At 36.5% G+C, this 18,999-nt stretch overlaps 1 long non-coding RNA gene across 1 annotated transcript; it reads left to right on the top strand.

Moving 5' to 3' along the window:
- The first annotated feature begins 5,442 nt into the window (after window positions 1–5,442).
- LOC116657203 lies at window positions 5,443–17,562 on the top strand. Its single transcript, XR_004312233.1, has 3 exons — window positions 5,443–5,452; window positions 13,607–13,611; window positions 17,462–17,562. It is a non-coding gene; the product is annotated as an uncharacterized LOC116657203 (long non-coding RNA).
- The last annotated feature ends 1,437 nt before the right edge of the window (window positions 17,563–18,999 follow it).

Raw genomic sequence — 18,999 nt, forward strand, 5'->3', positions numbered from 1 at the left:
GTAGAACATCACCAATCACATTTCACCATAACAAAGACAGTTGACCCTTGAACAACACAGGGCTTAGGGGCGTTGACTCTCCATGCAGTTGAAAATCTAAGTGTAGCTTCACAGTTGGTCCTCAGTATCTGTGGTTCTCCATCCGTGGATTCAACCAATCTTGGATAATGTAGTTCCGTAGCATGAATTTACTGAGAAACATCAGCATATAAATGGGCCCTCTCAGTTCAAACCCATGTTGTTCAAGGGTCAACTGTATAATAATAATGAAAAAGTTTGAAATATTGCAAGAATTACCAAAATGTGACACAGAGACACAAATTGAGCAAATGCTGTTGGAAAAATCACATTAGTAGATTTGCTTAATGCAGCCTTACCACAAACTTTCAATTTGTAAAAAATACAATATCTGCAAAGCACAACAAAGTGAAGCATGATGAAAATGAGATAATGCCCTTATTAGTTCGTGAGTTTATCTAAAGACATTTGCTCAGGGTTGAGTAATGAGTAACTTGTCAGAGAATATCAGAGTCTCTGTGTGAATATACTAGCTGAAGACTATATCACAATGGGAAAAATTACAAATTACATCAACTCTAAAAAACTGATTTCTGAAAACACAACAAAACACAATAAAAAGTGTATATGTATTACATATAGACGTTACATATGTTTCCTAATCACAATAAATATGGTTGCTTGCAAACAAATGCTTTGATACAGTGTTGTCTTAATTCAAACAACATCCAGCACATACAGTCCCCATATTGACTCCAAAACACCTACATGTAATTCCAGTGTTTATCAGTTTTATTTGGAGGATATGACAAGATTTTTTCAAAGCATTATTTTGCTAACAGAATTGTCTTAATTTGGGGGGATATAATATCAATATTCCTTAAGTAAACATGAGCCAAAAATGCACACATTCTAACATATATTGTATAGTATTATTTATTACATATGTAATATAATGTATAATAATATATAATCAATATAGGGACTGTATATGTATATAGAAAAAATATATATAGAGAGAGAGGCATTCAAGAAATTTGAGTTTTGAAAATCAAAATGGCTTTCACTAGGAAAGCATGAACCAAGAAGAAGCTATTTTGTGGAGCATTCCTGTCTACACAGTATATTTTAAAGCAAGTTGTGTTCCCAATATGTGTTATCATTTGTATAATTTTTTTGAATCTAAAAAGTACTTAAGAATTTCATTTCAAAATCCTCTTCACTCTCACCTTAAAAATGTTGACTTTTATATAGTTAAAACCTTTTACTATTGTTACAGAATTTTAATACTCTTACATTTATGGTAATACACAAATACAGGCAAAGTCTGTACTGTGACTTGAGGTTATCTTTAATTTCTATTGGTGACTGTTATTTATATTGCTAAAGCTATTTTGACCTGTTGCTACTTTCCTAATAAAGAACAGTGCTAAATTTAATCTAGAGGTCAAAAAAGTAAATAGTTTGTTTTTTTCCTCATTCGGGTTCACAGACTCCCTAAATTCTATTCACAGACCCCAGGTTAAGAACTTCTGAAGAAATGTTTCCTTTTATTACCGCAAAGGAACAGAACAAGGGGAGTCATGTTTCATCATTTCATCTTGGGTTATAGCACATTGGCCTGAAAGTCACATGGCCCCTCTTCTCTCCAAAGTGGCCAAGAAATGCAGTCTTCTAAATGTCCAGGAAGAGAAGAAACACCAGATATTAGGAAGTACGTGTATAGTCCACGTAATCTCTCACTCAGAATACCCAGACAGCTCCCTCTGTTCAATAGCTCCCCTAGGCTTTTAGCATCCTTACCTACAAATATGCAAAATAAGTTGTTAAAAATAGTTGTATTAAATAAAAGTCAATGACAAGTCATTCAGTTCTTTATTTTCTAATTAAATTAATGTTTAATACCTAATAAAGTTAGACACCTAGGTAGACGTTATAGGAAAAATTTTATTCCTGTAATCTTTTACTCAATTATTTTGAGTAATTATTTACTCAAAATATTAACATGTGAAATATATAAGCATCAAAATAAATATCATTTATGATTTGATTCAAAAGTATTTATTGGTTGACTATTATGTGCTAAGCAGTTACCAAGGAAACTGCTATGAATAATACTCTGCTTTCATGAAGCCTACATTTTATTCTGGTGGAAGGAAAGAGAAAACCGAACAGAACAAATATTCTTACAAATGTGTAATATGCCATGTGGAGATAAATCCTGTGAATAACTATAATGAAGAGTAAAGGGCTAAAGTTTAGGCAAAGTTGCTATATTTGATATAAATTGATCTAGAAATACCTATGAAAGTGATACTTGAGCAAAAATACTGAATGAAAGCTATACTTCATGAAGAACTGAATAAACCATTTATAGAGTGTAGAGTGTTATCTCTATGCTGGAATCTCTCCTAAAAATCAAACGTTCACTATGCATCTCCATGTAGATGTCTAACTGACCTCTCAGAATGAGTGAGTCCAAAAGTGAACTCCTATCTTCCCTTTCCTGAAGCTTGTATCTCAACTGAATGAATTCCAAATAAAAATTCTTTGATTTGCTCAGCCCCCAAACCTCAGAGTCATCCTTTACTCTCCTCTCTCACTTACCATACCCAAATCCTCTCAGCTCGATGGCTACTTCTTACCAATCCCATCACTTCCATTTTCAACCAAATCAGCTTGTTCCATTGCAAAAACTCCTGCCAACTAATGAATGTCCCTCACCCTCTGACTCTACCAGGCTTAGGTCATTAGCCACTGGGGTTCCTGACCTGTTACACAACCTGAAAGGAGTTCTGGGTGGAGATCAGGAATGAGGCACTCCAGGCTCTGGGAAAACTGCCAGAAGAGACCATCAGATAGTTAGATATTTTCAGGAGAAAGTTTTATGAACCCAAATTCTTGCATCTTCTCATACCTTGAAAAGCACTAAAATAATTACCAGAGACATTTTCTTCTTGTGACTAGCAGCGTCCTTCTATGGAGATGTGTGTACACAATTCACCAAAATCACGTATCCACTGACCTCCCCCCACCTCTCTGGAGCAGTTTCCTCAGGGTTATCCAACAGGCTGTCTCCCAGGCTACAGTCCTCAGAAAGTCCCAAATAAAACTGAACTCACAGCTCTTGCATTGTGTGTGTATTCTTTTCAGTGGACACTACCAACTATTCTTTCTGCTTCAATTCTTGCCCCCACTTCCTACCTCACCCTTATTTTCAATGTAGTCTCCAGGGTAGATCTTTTAAAATAGAACCCAGATTGCTCAGTCCTCTGCTCAGATCTCTGTGATGAGTTCTCCCAGAAAAATGGAAGATGTTACAGAGGGCTGCAAACCCCTCTGTAATCCATAATCCCCATCTCCCTTACCTCACCTCCTCCTACTTGTCCCCTTTTCTCCTCCAGCCGTACTAATCTCCTTGCTATTCCCCCAATACACTGGGCACATCCTTGACTTGGCATGTTTGTCCATGCTGTGCCTTCTTTCTGGAATGCTCCTCCCCAAAACATCTTCATGGCTCGCTCACTTTCTCATTCAGATCTCTGTTCAAATGCTACCTACACAGAAAGTACTTTCCTGGCACCATATATAAAATAAACTACTCCCCACCTTAACATCTTGCTTTACTTTTTAGACATTAATGCTAGTTACTATTCAATATTCTAAATGTTTCACTTATTTATTTTGTCTATTGTCTGCTTCATCTCAACAGATTGTGGGAATTTAGGTCTGCTTTTATCTCCTGCTGTACTTTGGTGCCTACCAGGCCCTCGGTAGATATGTGTAAAACAAATAAAGTAAAAATAATGTCTTTCACTCTCCGTTCTGAAAATGATGGGATTTAAAATAACACCTGGGAAACAGCCACCTTCAGCCCTGGCACAAAACTGTACCTCTCAGTGAAACTGAGTATCGGTGCTGTGGTAAGTTTTTAATGCCTGTATTTGCTCATATTATCTGAAAGTAAATATAAAATTTCTGGAACAGAGTTCAGAGATATTATTGCTTACAATGATAACCTTACTAGTTCCCTTTTGCCCAATTCTTTCACCTTCTGAAGAAATGTGATCACTGGACAGACATCTGCAAGAACAAAGGCAGTTTTTGTATTACAGGTGTGAAACCCTAAGACATAAATATGAGTTTATTTACATGCTGCCCTCCTCTGGTCCAGAGAGAGAAAGGGAGTTAATTCCCTTAATTTAAACAAATTACAATTGGAAAATTAAGGAGAGTGTTTCAAGGGTCGCATCCTTTGGAACGTAAATAAATGTCTCCAGGAGGGAAATATCTCCTGTGCCTCCAGTTTTACAAGCCCAGGAAAATTTCCTGGATTCCATATTTTATTCCTCTTTGCAATGTTAACACACACTTCCCAGGGAGTAAATCTCAGTCGTCTTTTAACTGCCAAGGCTTGTTTGTTAACCTAGGTCCCAGATTTCTTTGTTCAGAAAGGCTTAACCTTACAAAAATATAAAAACATGTTCTCTACGGTCTTGCCATCTGGTTATCTTTTTAATCTCTACTCTTTTCTTCTACTGAGCATTTTTATTATTTCTTCCCAACAAGTTGTTTTTAACTTCCCAAGTAATACACTAATACACACACACACATACACACAATCCTACACCATCACATTTTAGAAATTCAGACAATTACATGAAGCAAAGTCACTCTTTGGTACGGCCCAATTTCACATCTTTTTTTCAGAGATCTTTCCAAATCAATTTGCAGCATTTTGCCTGTATGTATACACATACTAAGATATGTATACATATATTAAGAAATATAGAATTATATTTGTGAATTTAACATTAAGGAGATCATATTCTCTGAACTGTTTTTTCCTGAGTTTTTGTCACTCAAGAATGTCTTAGAGATAATTTCATATCAATATATGCACATTATTATTTTTAAGTTATAGAGTGGTTAGATGTCTTATATCTGCTCTTCTCTCTAATTAGAATATTTCTTCCCTTCCATTTTGCCCTTTTGAGAAAGCTGACTTTTCCTTTAAAGCCTAGCTCAAATATTATCTCTTGTATGAAGCCTTCGCTCATCATTTGAGCTATGTTAATATCCGTTCTAATAGTCTGCCAGGCTGGGAGGAAAAGAGGAGTAACCTCTGGATTAAAGGAACTGAACCATGTGTAGGGTTGGTCCTCCTGGAGGGGTGCTCATTAATTAAAGTACAAGATTCAGCAGAGCATGACAAATTGGAGTGTAATTGTGGGCAGTATTCATTCCTATGGGAGAAAAGGGTGTTAGTGGTAATATTTATGAATCAGTGGGTAGGAGGGGGAAGGTTGGGTTTTGAGGTTCTAGATCTTTTCCTTTTTTGAAATAAGATTTTCCCCATTAACTGGAGTGGCCAAGGACAGCATCTGATCCTAAAGGAGATAGAACTGGGACACATGTCAGGATCTCTTCCAATGTGTCTGAAGTTTAGCACAGAATTCCATTCCCACTATAGTGACCGTGGAAGGAGTGGTTTCATGTGGATTAGCACACTTGTGAAATTAATGGAAAGGGATATAATAACACAGTGAACTTTCTTGAGGAACAATCTTAACATAAGAAAAATAACTTAAAATTCTTCTCTTCTACCAAGCTCCAACAGCTTTGGTTCAAGAACTGTTGGGAATGACACTGCAGACAAAAACTTGTCTGAAATTGATCAGGGATGGGGAAAGTGCAGGCACTTAACTCTTCCTCTCAGTACTTCCTTTGTAGTTTACCACTATCTTTAATGACACTTTCTGTTAATTACGATAGTGTGAGCTCCTTGAAGATCAGATTTGCCTGTGATCAAAGTATGTATGTTCAGTGACGAATATTATGTCTGGCACTTAGTTGATGTAAAGAAATTGTTTCTCAAATTAATTCTTATATGATTAACTATTTGAATTGCTTCAAAAAATGGGACTTAAAAATTCACTCACTCTTACAGAGCTTCAGAAAATAACAGAAAATTAATGGAACTATCTTTAAACTTTCTGATCATCTTTGATTTTTGCTGCACTCCAAGCCAGAAATCCAAATATGAAATAATGTCAGACAGTAAACCTAGCTGCAGATCTTGATATGAGCCACTAGAGAGAAAGGTGATCCTGTACTGATATTAGCACAAGATTCTTTCCTTGACGAAACTTCAGTCAGGCTCCTCTGAGCCCTCTGCTCAACTAGGCCTGCTCTTGGGCTCTATCTTAATGCTCGTAGAGCCTAGTTTTGGCAAGAATCCTACTAAGTTAGTTTAGCCCGAATAGTGCATGCTCAATATCTAATCACCCTCAATATAGGACCAAACTACTCTATTTAGGTAATATCTGATCACCATGACCTACCTTCAGCAAAAATCTTGTTAGGTCAGTTTAGCAAAGAACAACACCTCTCACTCTTACTAATTTTCCATTTATTGACACCATGACCCCTCCAATTTGCCCCTCGACTGTAAATCCCCACCTCTCCTTGCTGTATTCAGAGCTGAGCCAAATCACTCTCCCCTATGCACAACTCCTCTGCAATAATTCCTATACAAATTGCAGTAATCCTGAATAAAGTCTGCTTAGCATCTTTAAGAAGTGTCATGAATATTTTTTTAACACTAGCATAATCTAAAGCTTCAGAAAATTCTGGCGTTGGTCGGGTGGTGTACAGTTGTCTACAGTACATTATTTTACTTCTTTATATAGAAATATACTTTATAAATAAAAAACTCAAATAATTAAAGGATATAGCTTTTACCCTCAAAGAGCTGATGTTTATATAATGAATAAGTGAAATTTTCTTTTTATATTGATATTGCATCAATTTTGCTCAAACCCTTCCCAGATAATGAGACTTAAGTAAGAAACTTAAATATCTAAAGTTTGAAAGGACTTATATTTATTTATTTATATACCTTCTTTTTCTACAATATATTTGAGGTTACTCTAAAATAAATAAATAAATACATACGTACATACATACACAAACCACAATAGAAGGAAAATTTATTAAATGAGTGATTATTTCTAGGAAGTATATTTGATACTTAATTTTTGTTTCATCTATTAAAATATTTTGGTTGTCTTTTTTTTTTTTTTTTTTTTTTTGGATAATGGCTATGTATGTCTTTTTTAATTAAAATGTAAACATGGGGAAAATACTTAAGACATTTGGTGTCAACTTGTTTGCTTGAGCTGAGATTGGCCAAATCTGATAGTGAAGAAGTGAAAAGAAGAAGGCAGGAAGAGTACTTACTAGTGACCACATAGTAACCAGCATCAAAACTCTACCTTCTAAAGGTGAAAGGCTCACTATGAAATGCAACTCCACGTAAGAGCTTGCAGTTAATCACGGAATCACCTAATAGAAGAAGTATGAAGAAAATCAACTACTCACAAAACCAGCAATAACAGCAAGGACGACAAGAATAGCAACAAAGATGAAATACCCTTCCCCATAAAGCTGGATTCATGGAGGCTTGTATCAAAAAAAAAAAAAAAAAAAAAAAAAATCATGAAACCTACAGAAGGATTCAGACTAAGACTTGAGTAGTTGAAAGTCTATGATTTTGCACAGACACAAAAGTGATGAAAAATACAGGGTTTGTTTTAGATTTTAATTAGACATGCTGATTCAAAAGAAGGTCACATAGAAAAGTCAATAAGAATAGCGCACTTAAGCTCCTGCAAGGTGGCCTCTCCTCCAGCTCTCACTGGGTTCTAGCAACACCCTTTTTCCTCGGCTCTTCAGGCCAAGAGTGAGGATACCTTCCTTCTGAAGCCAGTCTCTGGGTGCCTCATTATTCCTTATTAGTTCAGTTCCCTTAATCTTGCCTGCATCTTTGAAATCCTGTTAAACTCAATTTAGTCAAATCCTCTTGAGTAGAATTATATTCTTGCTTGGCTACAATTCAGTGTTTTGAGTGATTATGTTGTAAAACAAAACTTGCCAGCCCAAAATGTGTCTCTTTGGATTGAGGGTTATTTTGGACTGATTGCTTTTAAGAATCAAAAGATTCTGGATGTCTTTCTTTTTACCTCTCCCTTAACTGCTTAAAAGATTTTAGATAAAAGGCCTGGTCCAGGAAGAGCCCTCTCACCACAGATAACCTACAAAGAACTTGGGCTACTGTACAGGGAAACTCAGCAGGGCCTGGAGACCAAAGTCCACTCTGGGTCCCACTGTCTCTGTGTGACACTGCAAACATTTGTTTACCAAATATTTGCTTTTCAAACTCCATGTAAAGTGCCTTCCTCCCCTTTGAAGTCCACAACTCTACCCCCTTCTCTTTCTCTCAGATGGCATATAAGCCACAATTGCCCAACCTGTCCTTGGGCCTCATGGTCTTAAGGAACCCCCATACATATGTAGTTAAATTTGGTTTTTCTTCTGTTAATATCTCACATCATTTAAATCTTAGCTTAGTCAGAAGAATCTAGAAGGGTAGAGGAAAATGCTTTCCTTCCCCAATAATTATAAATTGACTTTTGACATTAGACATTTTTCAAATGAGAAAGAAACATGCATTGATGAGTTTATGATGGATGAGAACAAATCAAACTATTGAGGGAATATTTAGATTTAGTAATAATTGAATATGTCTTGATTTCCATGTAAGTTAATTAATTTCTGAAGTAGTACAGGATGTAACTTACACTGGTGTCATCAATAAAATCCACTCCTTACGTGGATGCACGGATCATCCAGATAATCTCTCCTTTTCATTTAATCTTATTCTGATCCAATTTTCAATGTTCCCCTTTTAAAAATAAAAAGAGAATAAATAATTGAAGAAGTTTATGTTACAGAAATATACAGCTTCTGAAACTAGACACACAGTTCCCATGAGTGTAATCTCGGATCCTAAGGATAGGGGCGTACAGAAAGGCACTTGAGACCAAAGGGAAAAGCTGCCAAGGATTTACCTTCTTCTCACATCTGCCTTTTTCTTCTCTCCCTGTGTGGCTTCCTCTACTCCTCAATTTGCAATGCAAATAGAATTTGCTGTTCTGGTGCCCTAATGGACTTTTTTTTTTTTCTTTTGAGAGACCCCACTCAAAATCCTGTAGAACCTCTAGGTTCTAAGCCTGTAGAGTTCAGAACATCACTTTCAGCTGGCAATGTATCCTGAAAGAGGTTTATTATTTCCAGAAATTGTGATAATCTTTTTGAATATATGATTTCATAGAATGTTCCAGAAATCCTATGAAGAATTTATTTATAAAAACCTCATGTATAGATAAAGTTCAGGAGGCTTGAATAAATTGCTCCAAGTCACAATGATTAAGTGACAGAACTTGTATTTAAATTCAGGTGTGCCCCAAGTTGGAGGTCTAAGCCACTCCATCAAACTCCTGTATGGTGGCTTGGCTCAGTGAAATTATTCTATGAGAAGACAAAATAAATCCATCTAATTACATAGCTCTTTGATTGCTTGCCTTAATCCAAAAGATAAGCTTTTGATAAACGGAGAACTCAAAGTTGCTATCTCTGGCAAGCTAAATTTGATTTATTCTTCCCTACTTGAACCAGATGTGGCAGCAAGCATGGGGCAGAGGAAGCAGTATGTTCTAACAAGCCAGGAAAGAGAACCAAGAGCTCTTCCTGTTCCCTCGCATCTCTGCACCCACTCGTTTGTTCAGCCAACGTCCATTTCACACATATTAAAATCACGTGTGATATTTTGCAGTTTACAAAGATTTTAGTATTTGCCCCATTTCATATAGTAAGAGGAGATAAGTGTTATTATCTTTTCTGCTATGAAACACTATTTAAAATAATTCCCCTGCATTGCTCAGTTCATAACAAGCAGACCAGGCAGCCTCACTACCAGGTCTGTTCTCAGTCATTACTGTGTGTTGCTAGGGAGGGCACCATGAACTTAAAGGGAACGATAACTACATTTGATTTCTCATCTCCATGTATTTACAATTATGTGATGTGGCCGATAATACTGAACCTTACCTGTTGTCTTCCGGAAAAGGGCTTACTCCTAAGCAACACCCTTCCTTCTTCATACAACTGGGGTAAGAATCACAGATGCCCCCTTTACTGGTGACACAGACCCTCCAAATTTTGATTCTTTGCCTTGTAAATGATTAGCTGAACAAAGTGCTTGTTGACTAACCTTTGTTTCTCTCCTTTCCCTGGGACCCTGAACTTTGTTCTATCTGAATTGATAAACAATTGTTTTGGTTTTTTTCTTATTGCAGTAACATTGGTTTATAGCATTATGTAAGTCTTATGCGCACAATGTTATGTTTCTACTTCTGGATACCCTACAGCATGCTCATCCCTCAAAATTTAGTTTCCATCCATCACCATACAATTGATTCCCTCTCACCCATTTTGCTCTCTCCCCTGCCCCTTCCCCTTTGATAACCATCACTCTGTTCTCTGTATCTATGTGTTTGCTTTTTTGGTTTGGCTTGTTCATTTATTTTTTGATTTTTTGTATTCCACATATGAATTAAATCATACAGTATTTATTCTTCTCCCTCTGACTTATTTCACTTGGCAGAATATCCTTCAGGTCCATCTATGTTGTTGGAAATGGCAACATTTCATCTTTTTTATGGCTGAGTAGTGACAACCCCTTTTTAACAGCCCATCCTGAGAACAGGCTGGCCTCAGGATGAAACATCCTCTGATCTATCCCACCACATCACACTGCATCCCACTTCTCCACTCATGATTCTTTCCAGCCTTGCTGACTTCTCTGCACAAAAGAAAAGCCCTTTCCCCTAACTGTCCCACCCCTAGCTTTACTGAGGTATAACTGACAAACAAAAATTGTATATATTTAAGTCGTGCAATGTGATGATTTGATATAAAGATACATTGTGAAATGATTACCTAATTAACACATCTAATTAACAAACTAATTAACATGTCTATATCTCATACAGTTAACTTTGTGTGTGTAGTGAGAATACCGAAGAGCTACTCATCTACTATCTTAGCAAATTGCAAGTGTACAATATAGTCTTATTAACTATAGTCACCATGCTGTACATTAGATCTCCAGAAATTATTGATCTTATAACTGGAAGTGTGTGCCCTTTGACCAACATTTCCTCATTTCCCCTACCCCCTACCCGCCCAGGTCTACTCTCTGCTTCTACGAGTTTGACTTTAGATTCCATATATAAGTGTGAGATCTTACAATATATATCTTATGTATATCTAACACTTAAGAAGCTTGCAGATCTATCACTCAGAACATTTTCTCTATTGTAATGGTTCTTGCAACCCCCTGACATCCTGCAATAATTCATTCAAATAAAATTTCTTCCAAGTTCAGATGTATTTGCTTGTTTGCTTGTTTTTAGAGATTAAATCTGACAGTCTAGAAGGGACATTCTCTATATCACTGCCAGAGTAAATGTTCATTTGAAACAGTAATTCAGTATTGGATATTTCCATGTTCTTAGTTTTAGGTATTGTCTAATTCTCTGCATAATATCAACCTTAATTTCTAAAGCCTTTTACAGCTCTCTTCATTTTTAATTACATATGCCTTATGTGCTAGATAAAACAAGACAATTTTGTTGTACTATAAAATCATATTGTTTTCTTAAATCTGTGCAAATGCTCATAACTCTTAGATTACTTTTGTGTCCTCTCTAATATTTTTTTAAATGCAATGTACCTCCCTTATATTAATCTGTATCACATCTATCATGGCATATGTTAATTTGACCATTATTTATTTCATCGGATTGATTCATTTGGACTTTATTTTCCTGGACTTCTTCATTTTTAGTTGGCATTTATTAAAAGAACAGACAACTGAAAAACATCAGTGACCTATAATAAGAAAACTTAATTTTTGCTCATGCCACTTGAGAGCTACAACTCAGTTGTGGTGTAGCTGAGCTCTACTGAACTTCATTTGTCTTCTGATTCAAGGACTGAAGATGAAGCAGGAGGTATTATCTGGTACATTATGTTCTCACGGTGGAGGATAACAACAAGAGTGACAGCCAAAGCACACAAAGACATTCCAAACTTTTGCTCAGACATGGCCTGTGTCATGTCTGCTCATGTTCTATTGGACAAAGGAATTACATCATGGTAAGCTGTAAGGTTACTGGAGTAGAGAACCACACTTCACCTTCAGGTAACAAGGGCAGTGCACTTGTTTCCCAGCAGCCATAGCAAAGTCCCACAAACTTAAACTTAAAACAACAGAAATGTATTCTCTCATAGTTCTGGAGGCTTGAAGTCCAAAATCAAGATGTCAGCAGGGCCATGCTTCCTTTGAGACTGTGGATGGAAGCCTTCTTTACTTCTTCCTAGCTTTGATGATGTCTGTCACTCCTTGGTGTGTTCCTTGGATTGTAGGGGCGTAACTCCAATCTCTACCTCCATCTTCACAAGGAGTTTTTCCTTTTCTTTACATTGTCATCTTATAAGGGCATCATTATGTTGGATAAAGCATCCACTATACTACAGTAAGATCTTCTCTTAACTAATTACACCTGCAATGGCCTTATTTCCAAACTAGGTCAAATTCTGAGGCACCAGCGGCTAAGACTTTAACATATATTTTAAGAGGACACAATTCAACTTATAACAAGCAGAAAGGGGACACATTATCATAAACAAATTGTAAATCCAACACCATTTTTCTTCTTTTCTCTCTGTCCATAACTTTTCAAGAATGTAGACTATAAAAGTTCCCTCAGAAATTAAGGGAGGAGAGAAATAGAGCAAGATTCAAGATGGAATTTTTTCTTAGGAGATGGCTGAAGTGGTAGAAAGTGGACTGACTACAGAGTGGAGATCAGAGCAGAAACCCACAGTCACAGTGGACCGGCACAGGGGCAAGGTACTTCTGCGGTCTCAGAGCTTCCGGAGCTGCCCAGCTCACCGGTCCCCTGGTGTAACTGACTCTAACAGGGATTCCTGGGGGCATTTTGGACATGGATGTCACACCTGAGTATGCACAGAGGCAGAAGCCCTTAGGGTAGGTTAGAATAATTCTGTTGATGTCTTACCTCTTTTAGAATTGAAAAGAGATAATCTATGTAAAGGACTTAGCATAGTTTCTGGAATGCAATAAGCCCTCATGAAACAGATAATTTTAGCAGTTTTACAAATCAGGTGAGAAACTGTTTCTTATGACAAAACCTACCTTATATCCCAGGTTTCTCGCTTTTTTTTTCACATCTTAATCTTTATCTGAGTACCTTAAGTTCCTCTTATATAGAAGTCAGACTTGTTTTTTTTTTTTTTTTTTTTTTTTTTCTGTGTCTCTGGGAATTAGTCCTGCTCCTAAGTATGAGCTCCAGGCTTGTAGCAACACCTCTATCATCTGCTTGGCTCTTTCTGACCCTGTCTGTCTGCCAGATGTCAGTGACCCTATCGGTCTGCCAAATATCTGACTGACCCTTATAATACCACAAATTCCCCTGTGCTCCAGTTCCTGGCTCCTAACACCCACCTGTCTATTACCTACTAATCCATGTTCCCTCAGTTCCATTGTCCAGGCACTTTCTATCTGTTCTATGATTTTTTTTTTAATCAAAAAATCTAATTCAAGTCTAAATCATTTTAAAGATGAAGAATATGACTTCTGGAAAGGGTCCATGATTAGCTCAAGTTCTCTCACTCTCTCTTTACCATGAAACTTCTTTTTGTAGTTGGTTTCCAATATCACAGGTGTGTCCTTCCACCTGCTGACCGTGTCTCGGGACACAGTTGTAGGACATGCTTTCATAGGATGAACGTGAAGATCACGAATAATGACATACAAACTGAGTGGCACATAGAGGGTATTCAGTACATTTCACTGTGTAACTCCTGCTGTCATTGCTGCTGCTGCTGCAGACGTGTGAGTCAAGAAAGAGCCCAGTTATAACATACAGGTTAACACTGGGCCAGTAATAAGGCTGACTTACTACAAAGTAAGTACACTACTAATATTTTTTAAAATAAATTTTAATTTGCCAAGGATCGGGAGTAGAATGCTCAGGAAGGGATGACATGAGGAAACTTGAACCTGCACTTTGGTATCTTTGAGAATTAGACCCATTGAGGAGGAAAGGAATCAAAACAATACAAGGAACATACGATTTCACAATCTTCCTGGCAGCTGATACCTGCTTAAACTCAAGGGAAAGAATCCCAACAAAATAAATAAACCCACAAAAAATAGGACTATAATGTGAAGATTTCAGAAGTATTTACAAAATTATCATCACTGTTTTTAATATATATCAATACTAGACTAATTTTGTGATGACCCATGTAGTAAAAGTATGAATTAGAGTCTATTTTATATGTAGTTTATTACTTTCAAATGTACAAGTTTGTTAAAAATCATTGGATAAGGCTAATTTAGAATTAACAGTGCAATTTATAAGCCAACAACTACTGCTGTGGGCTTTAAAGCTAACTCTATCAATTGGATAGCAGGTATATAGCTGATAGGAAGAAAAATCAAAAGGTAAACTAGTAAATTTGACATTGAAAAAACCTGAATTCAAAAAGATTTTTTCTTACTAAGCTTAAACAAAGATGCTGAGCTTTGTAAATCATTTTTAAAAATTCCTGATGTTCGAAGTAGCAGTCATTACAAAGTAACTATGTGCTCAAGTGACTGTTAACTGAAAAGTTAGTGATTATCTTTCTTTTCTGATGTGACTCTCAAGGACTTTTCATGAATGAGAAAAGACTGTAGTCACTTTACTTTTTCAGGCTCACAGAATATTAAAAAGTGAAGTTACACAGATGCATTAAAGTGTTATCAGATTCCTGGTTTCAGCTCTGATATATAAAGAGCATGTAAATAGTCACTCACATCCTTACAAGAAAAACTGAGCTGGAAATCAGCAATGCTTCTTAGGTCCATCAGAAAGATGAGATTGCAGCCAAACCGCAGTCCCCAGCACCAGGGAGACGGGAGAATACATAGAATGAGACCCAATGAGAGTGGAAGCTGGTGGAGCCAGTAGCTGGTAGGAAAAATTACACGGTAACTGATGAAATGTTGGAAGTTGAGTGTGGATTAGTTAAAGAGTTAAAAACTCATGAGCGCCCAGTTAGAGAAAATCCCCGTGCTTTTATGAGTTTTATCTCCAAGAGCGTCATCAGATTATGACGGTGAAGAAAAAATGGTGAAAAATTCCCTGGGTTCAGGCTGGTGGAGGGGAAAAATAATCACTTAAAAATAAACCTATATTCAATACCTTGTAATAATCTATAATGAAAAAGAATATGAAAATGAATATATGTATGTATGTGTGACTGAAACATAATGCTGTACACCAGAAACTGACACATTATAAACTGACTGTACTTCAATTAAAAACAAAACAAAACAAAACAAAAAAACCTAGATTGTTCTTCACAATAGGGGCCTAGTCACTAAGAAGAAACATTTTACTAGAAACTCATCTGACGTCAGGGAAGGGAAGTACCCAACTATAGCCCCCTCTGGCCTTTGTGTCTCATAAAAGGGGAGGAAAAAGACAATAGAGGAGAACAAAGTGTGGGCACTAGAGGAAATTGAAGTCTGCGACACTACAGCAAACATTAAACACAGCCTAACTCTTAGTCAGGTAATGTCCCAAACTCTGACAATACCAAATGCTAGTGAGGAGAAACAGGAAGTCTCATTCATTGCTGGTGGGAAGGCAAAATGGTACAGCGACTGTGACACTTCTTACAAAGCTAAAACACAGTCTTCACCATTCTATCTGGCAGTCACACTCCTAAGTATTTCCCAAATGAGGTGCAGTCTTATGTCCACACAAAAACCTGCACATGAATGTTAACAGCAGCTTTATTAATAATTGTGAAAACTGGAAGCAGCCAAGATGTCCTTCAATAGGTGAATGGATAAGCAAATTCTGGTACCTTCAGACAACAGGATATCATTCAGCAATAAAAATAAACGAGCTGTCAAACCACCAAAAGACATGGAGGGAATTTGAATGTATGCCTTTAAGTCAAAGAAGGCGATCTGAAAAGGCTATTTATACTACCTGACTCCAACCATATGGCACTCTGGAAACGACAAAACTATAGATTTAGTAAAGAGATCGGTGATTGTCAGGAGTTCACAGGAGGGGAGGTGAAGTGAACAAGTGGATCACAAGGGATGTTTAGAGGGGTGAAACTCTTCCATAAGATGCTATAATGGTGGATGCATGAGCTTAAGCATTTGTCAACACTCATAGAAATGTACAAGGCAAAAAATATGAACCTTAATCTAAACTATGAACTTTATTTAATACAAACATATCAATACTGGTTCTTCAGTTATAACAAATACACCATACTAATGCAAGATGATAATAAATAGGGGAAAACAAACAGGGGAGAAGAGTTATATCAGACCTCTCTGTACTATTTGCTCATTATTTTGTGAACCCAAAACTGTTCTGAAAAATAAAGTCTACTACTAATAGTAACAATAAAAAAACCACACTGTCACACTGCCACTTATTTTTTCACTAAGTATTGAAATCTCGTCATTTATAAGACAGATGCTAGGACCTTCAGACTGGATCTATAAGAAGTAAGTGTGTGATACAGAAGGAAAAGGAAAAGCCCAATGGTCACAAATAAGGAAAAAAACATTGTCTTGGAAATATTTTGTCACATAGGCATACCAGTGCCACATTTGTTTCCAGTGTTTTTGTTTGTTTCTTTGTTTGTCTTCAGTTTTGGAGGGAGGAAGTAATCAGGTTTTTATTTACTTATTCTTTTTTCTTTACAGAGGTACTGGGGATTGAATCCAGGACCTCATGCATGCTAGGTATGCAGTCTACTGCTGAGCTATACCCTCCCCCTGTTTCCAGTGTTTTGGAGTACAACAGTGGTATGCTATCAGATCTGCTTAACATTTGAGAATCAAGATAAACATTTTTAAAAATAGTCACTTATCTGGAATTTTTTTTTTTCCTAGATCAAGTGTACAAAGGAGGAAAGGTCAGAACATGGACTCAACCATTTTCTAACTTGTTCTGTGCTCATTGTTCATAGGGAAGGATGATGGTTAAAGTGGCCATTTTGCCTATTGCTTCATTTCTATCAGCAAGTGAATTCTTACCCTTTGAAAGATGATTTTTTAGGCTAAATGTATTTTTCACTTTTGTGGCTGTCAGCATCATGTGATTTAGAAGCATTTGTAACATCATGGCAGCCAGTTGCTTACATGTGAAAGACGAGAGATGGTCTTGTAATAGGATAGGACAAATCTGACTCCATATTAGATCTGTTCCTTTGACTCTAACCCTGTGCTCTGTTTTCTGTGCTTAATCATGCTGGCTCTGCACCTTTTACAAAAGAATGCTGTCTATAGCCTGAAATATACAGGATAGCCCATTCTCAAGGCTCTGACCTTTAAGGTTATAACACTTTTCCATCCATATAAAGATAAAAAGTTGCAGAACAGAGAATAACATTTGTTAGAGGTTTACAGGGACACCATGACCTGACCTAGATGGACAGCTGCAAGAACAAGGGATTTCAACACCAAGAAGTTTGCAACAACCAACCACACCCAATGCCCTTTTTAGTATAAACTTCTACTAGAATTTTAGTCTAAATTCTGACTTGGGTAAGATGGTTCTGTAGGACATTAGTCCCCCATCTTCTCAATCTGTTGGCTTTCTGAATAAAGTCATTATTCCTTGCCCGAACAATTCATCTCCTGATTTAATGACCTGGTGTGTAGCAAGCAGAACAAGTTTGGACTCAGTAATTGCCTGAAGGTTAAATATTTCAGATTAGCCTATGCTTGTATTTTGACTTTTTGGATGAAAGAATATTTTTGATAAACAATAAAGGAAACCTCACAGATCCTTATCATTAAATAATAATAATTTAAAATTTAAGCTAAACTATACAACTGCATTAAAATTTGTGATCCATATTAAGATTGTATATTTAACGATTCAGTCTTTTAACACACACTTTATTTAACTAAAATAAAAGTAAAAATAAAATGACCAACTACATAAAACCAAATAATATAAAATCTAAAAAATAAGCCCCTGGTTAAGCTAGCTCTACCTTGATTTTCTTTCATGAAAATCACCACTTCTCAGAAATCATCCAACTGTTCTTTTTTACTTTGGGTAGGGCTGGATATTAATGCATTCTGTGATTGAAAACTATAGTTCTTTTAACTTTTTTTTTTCTTGATCATATCAACCACTTTCATGCAGTTAATATGTATTCAGTTCCCAGCCTGCCACTTGTCACACAGTGAGCTAATTACAGAACAGCACCTTGTTTTAAATCTATACACAGTCTAATGAGGAAGCTGGACCAGTAAAACTGAATCACAGCACTAAGGAATAAAGGGTTTCAAAGGTCACTTGGAGAAATAGTCAGTCTTGTAAGAGTCGGGAAAGGCCTTTCAAAGAAAGTGCAATCAAATTAGAATTGAGAGACAAAGGAGAACTAATCAGGTTATGAACTACCTGGGTTGGAGGTATTGATGAGGTGGGAAGGGTGGGAGCAAAGGAGAATTTCCTCAGCTGAAGACAGGGTAGGGACAGAAACAAGAAAGGAAAAAAAAAATGGTGAAAATTCATTAGTTCCGCAAATCCTCAGCTTTTTTTAAAATAAAAGTCTAGTTGATATACAATATTATATAAGTTACAGATATACAGTGACTCATAATTTTAAGGATTATATTCCATTTATAGTTATTGTAAAATACTGGCCATATTCCCTGTATAAATATATCCTTGTAGCTTATTTTATACCTAGTAGTTTGTACCTCTTAATCCTCTACCCTTATCTTGCCCCTCCCCCATCCCCTTTCCCCACTGGTAACCACTAGTTTGTTCTCTAGATATGTGAGTCTGCTTTTTTGTTATATTCCCTAGTTTGTTGTAATTTTTAGATTCCACATATAAGTGATATCATACAGTATTTGTCTTTCTCTGTCTGACTTATTTCACTTAGCGCAATGCACTCTGTGTTCATTTTTCTCATTCTCTTGTCTAAATTCCAATGGTACCAATGGTT

This window comes from Camelus ferus, chromosome 2, assembly GCF_009834535.1.
Source record: "Camelus ferus isolate YT-003-E chromosome 2, BCGSAC_Cfer_1.0, whole genome shotgun sequence".
NCBI lineage: Eukaryota > Metazoa > Chordata > Mammalia > Artiodactyla > Camelidae > Camelus > Camelus ferus.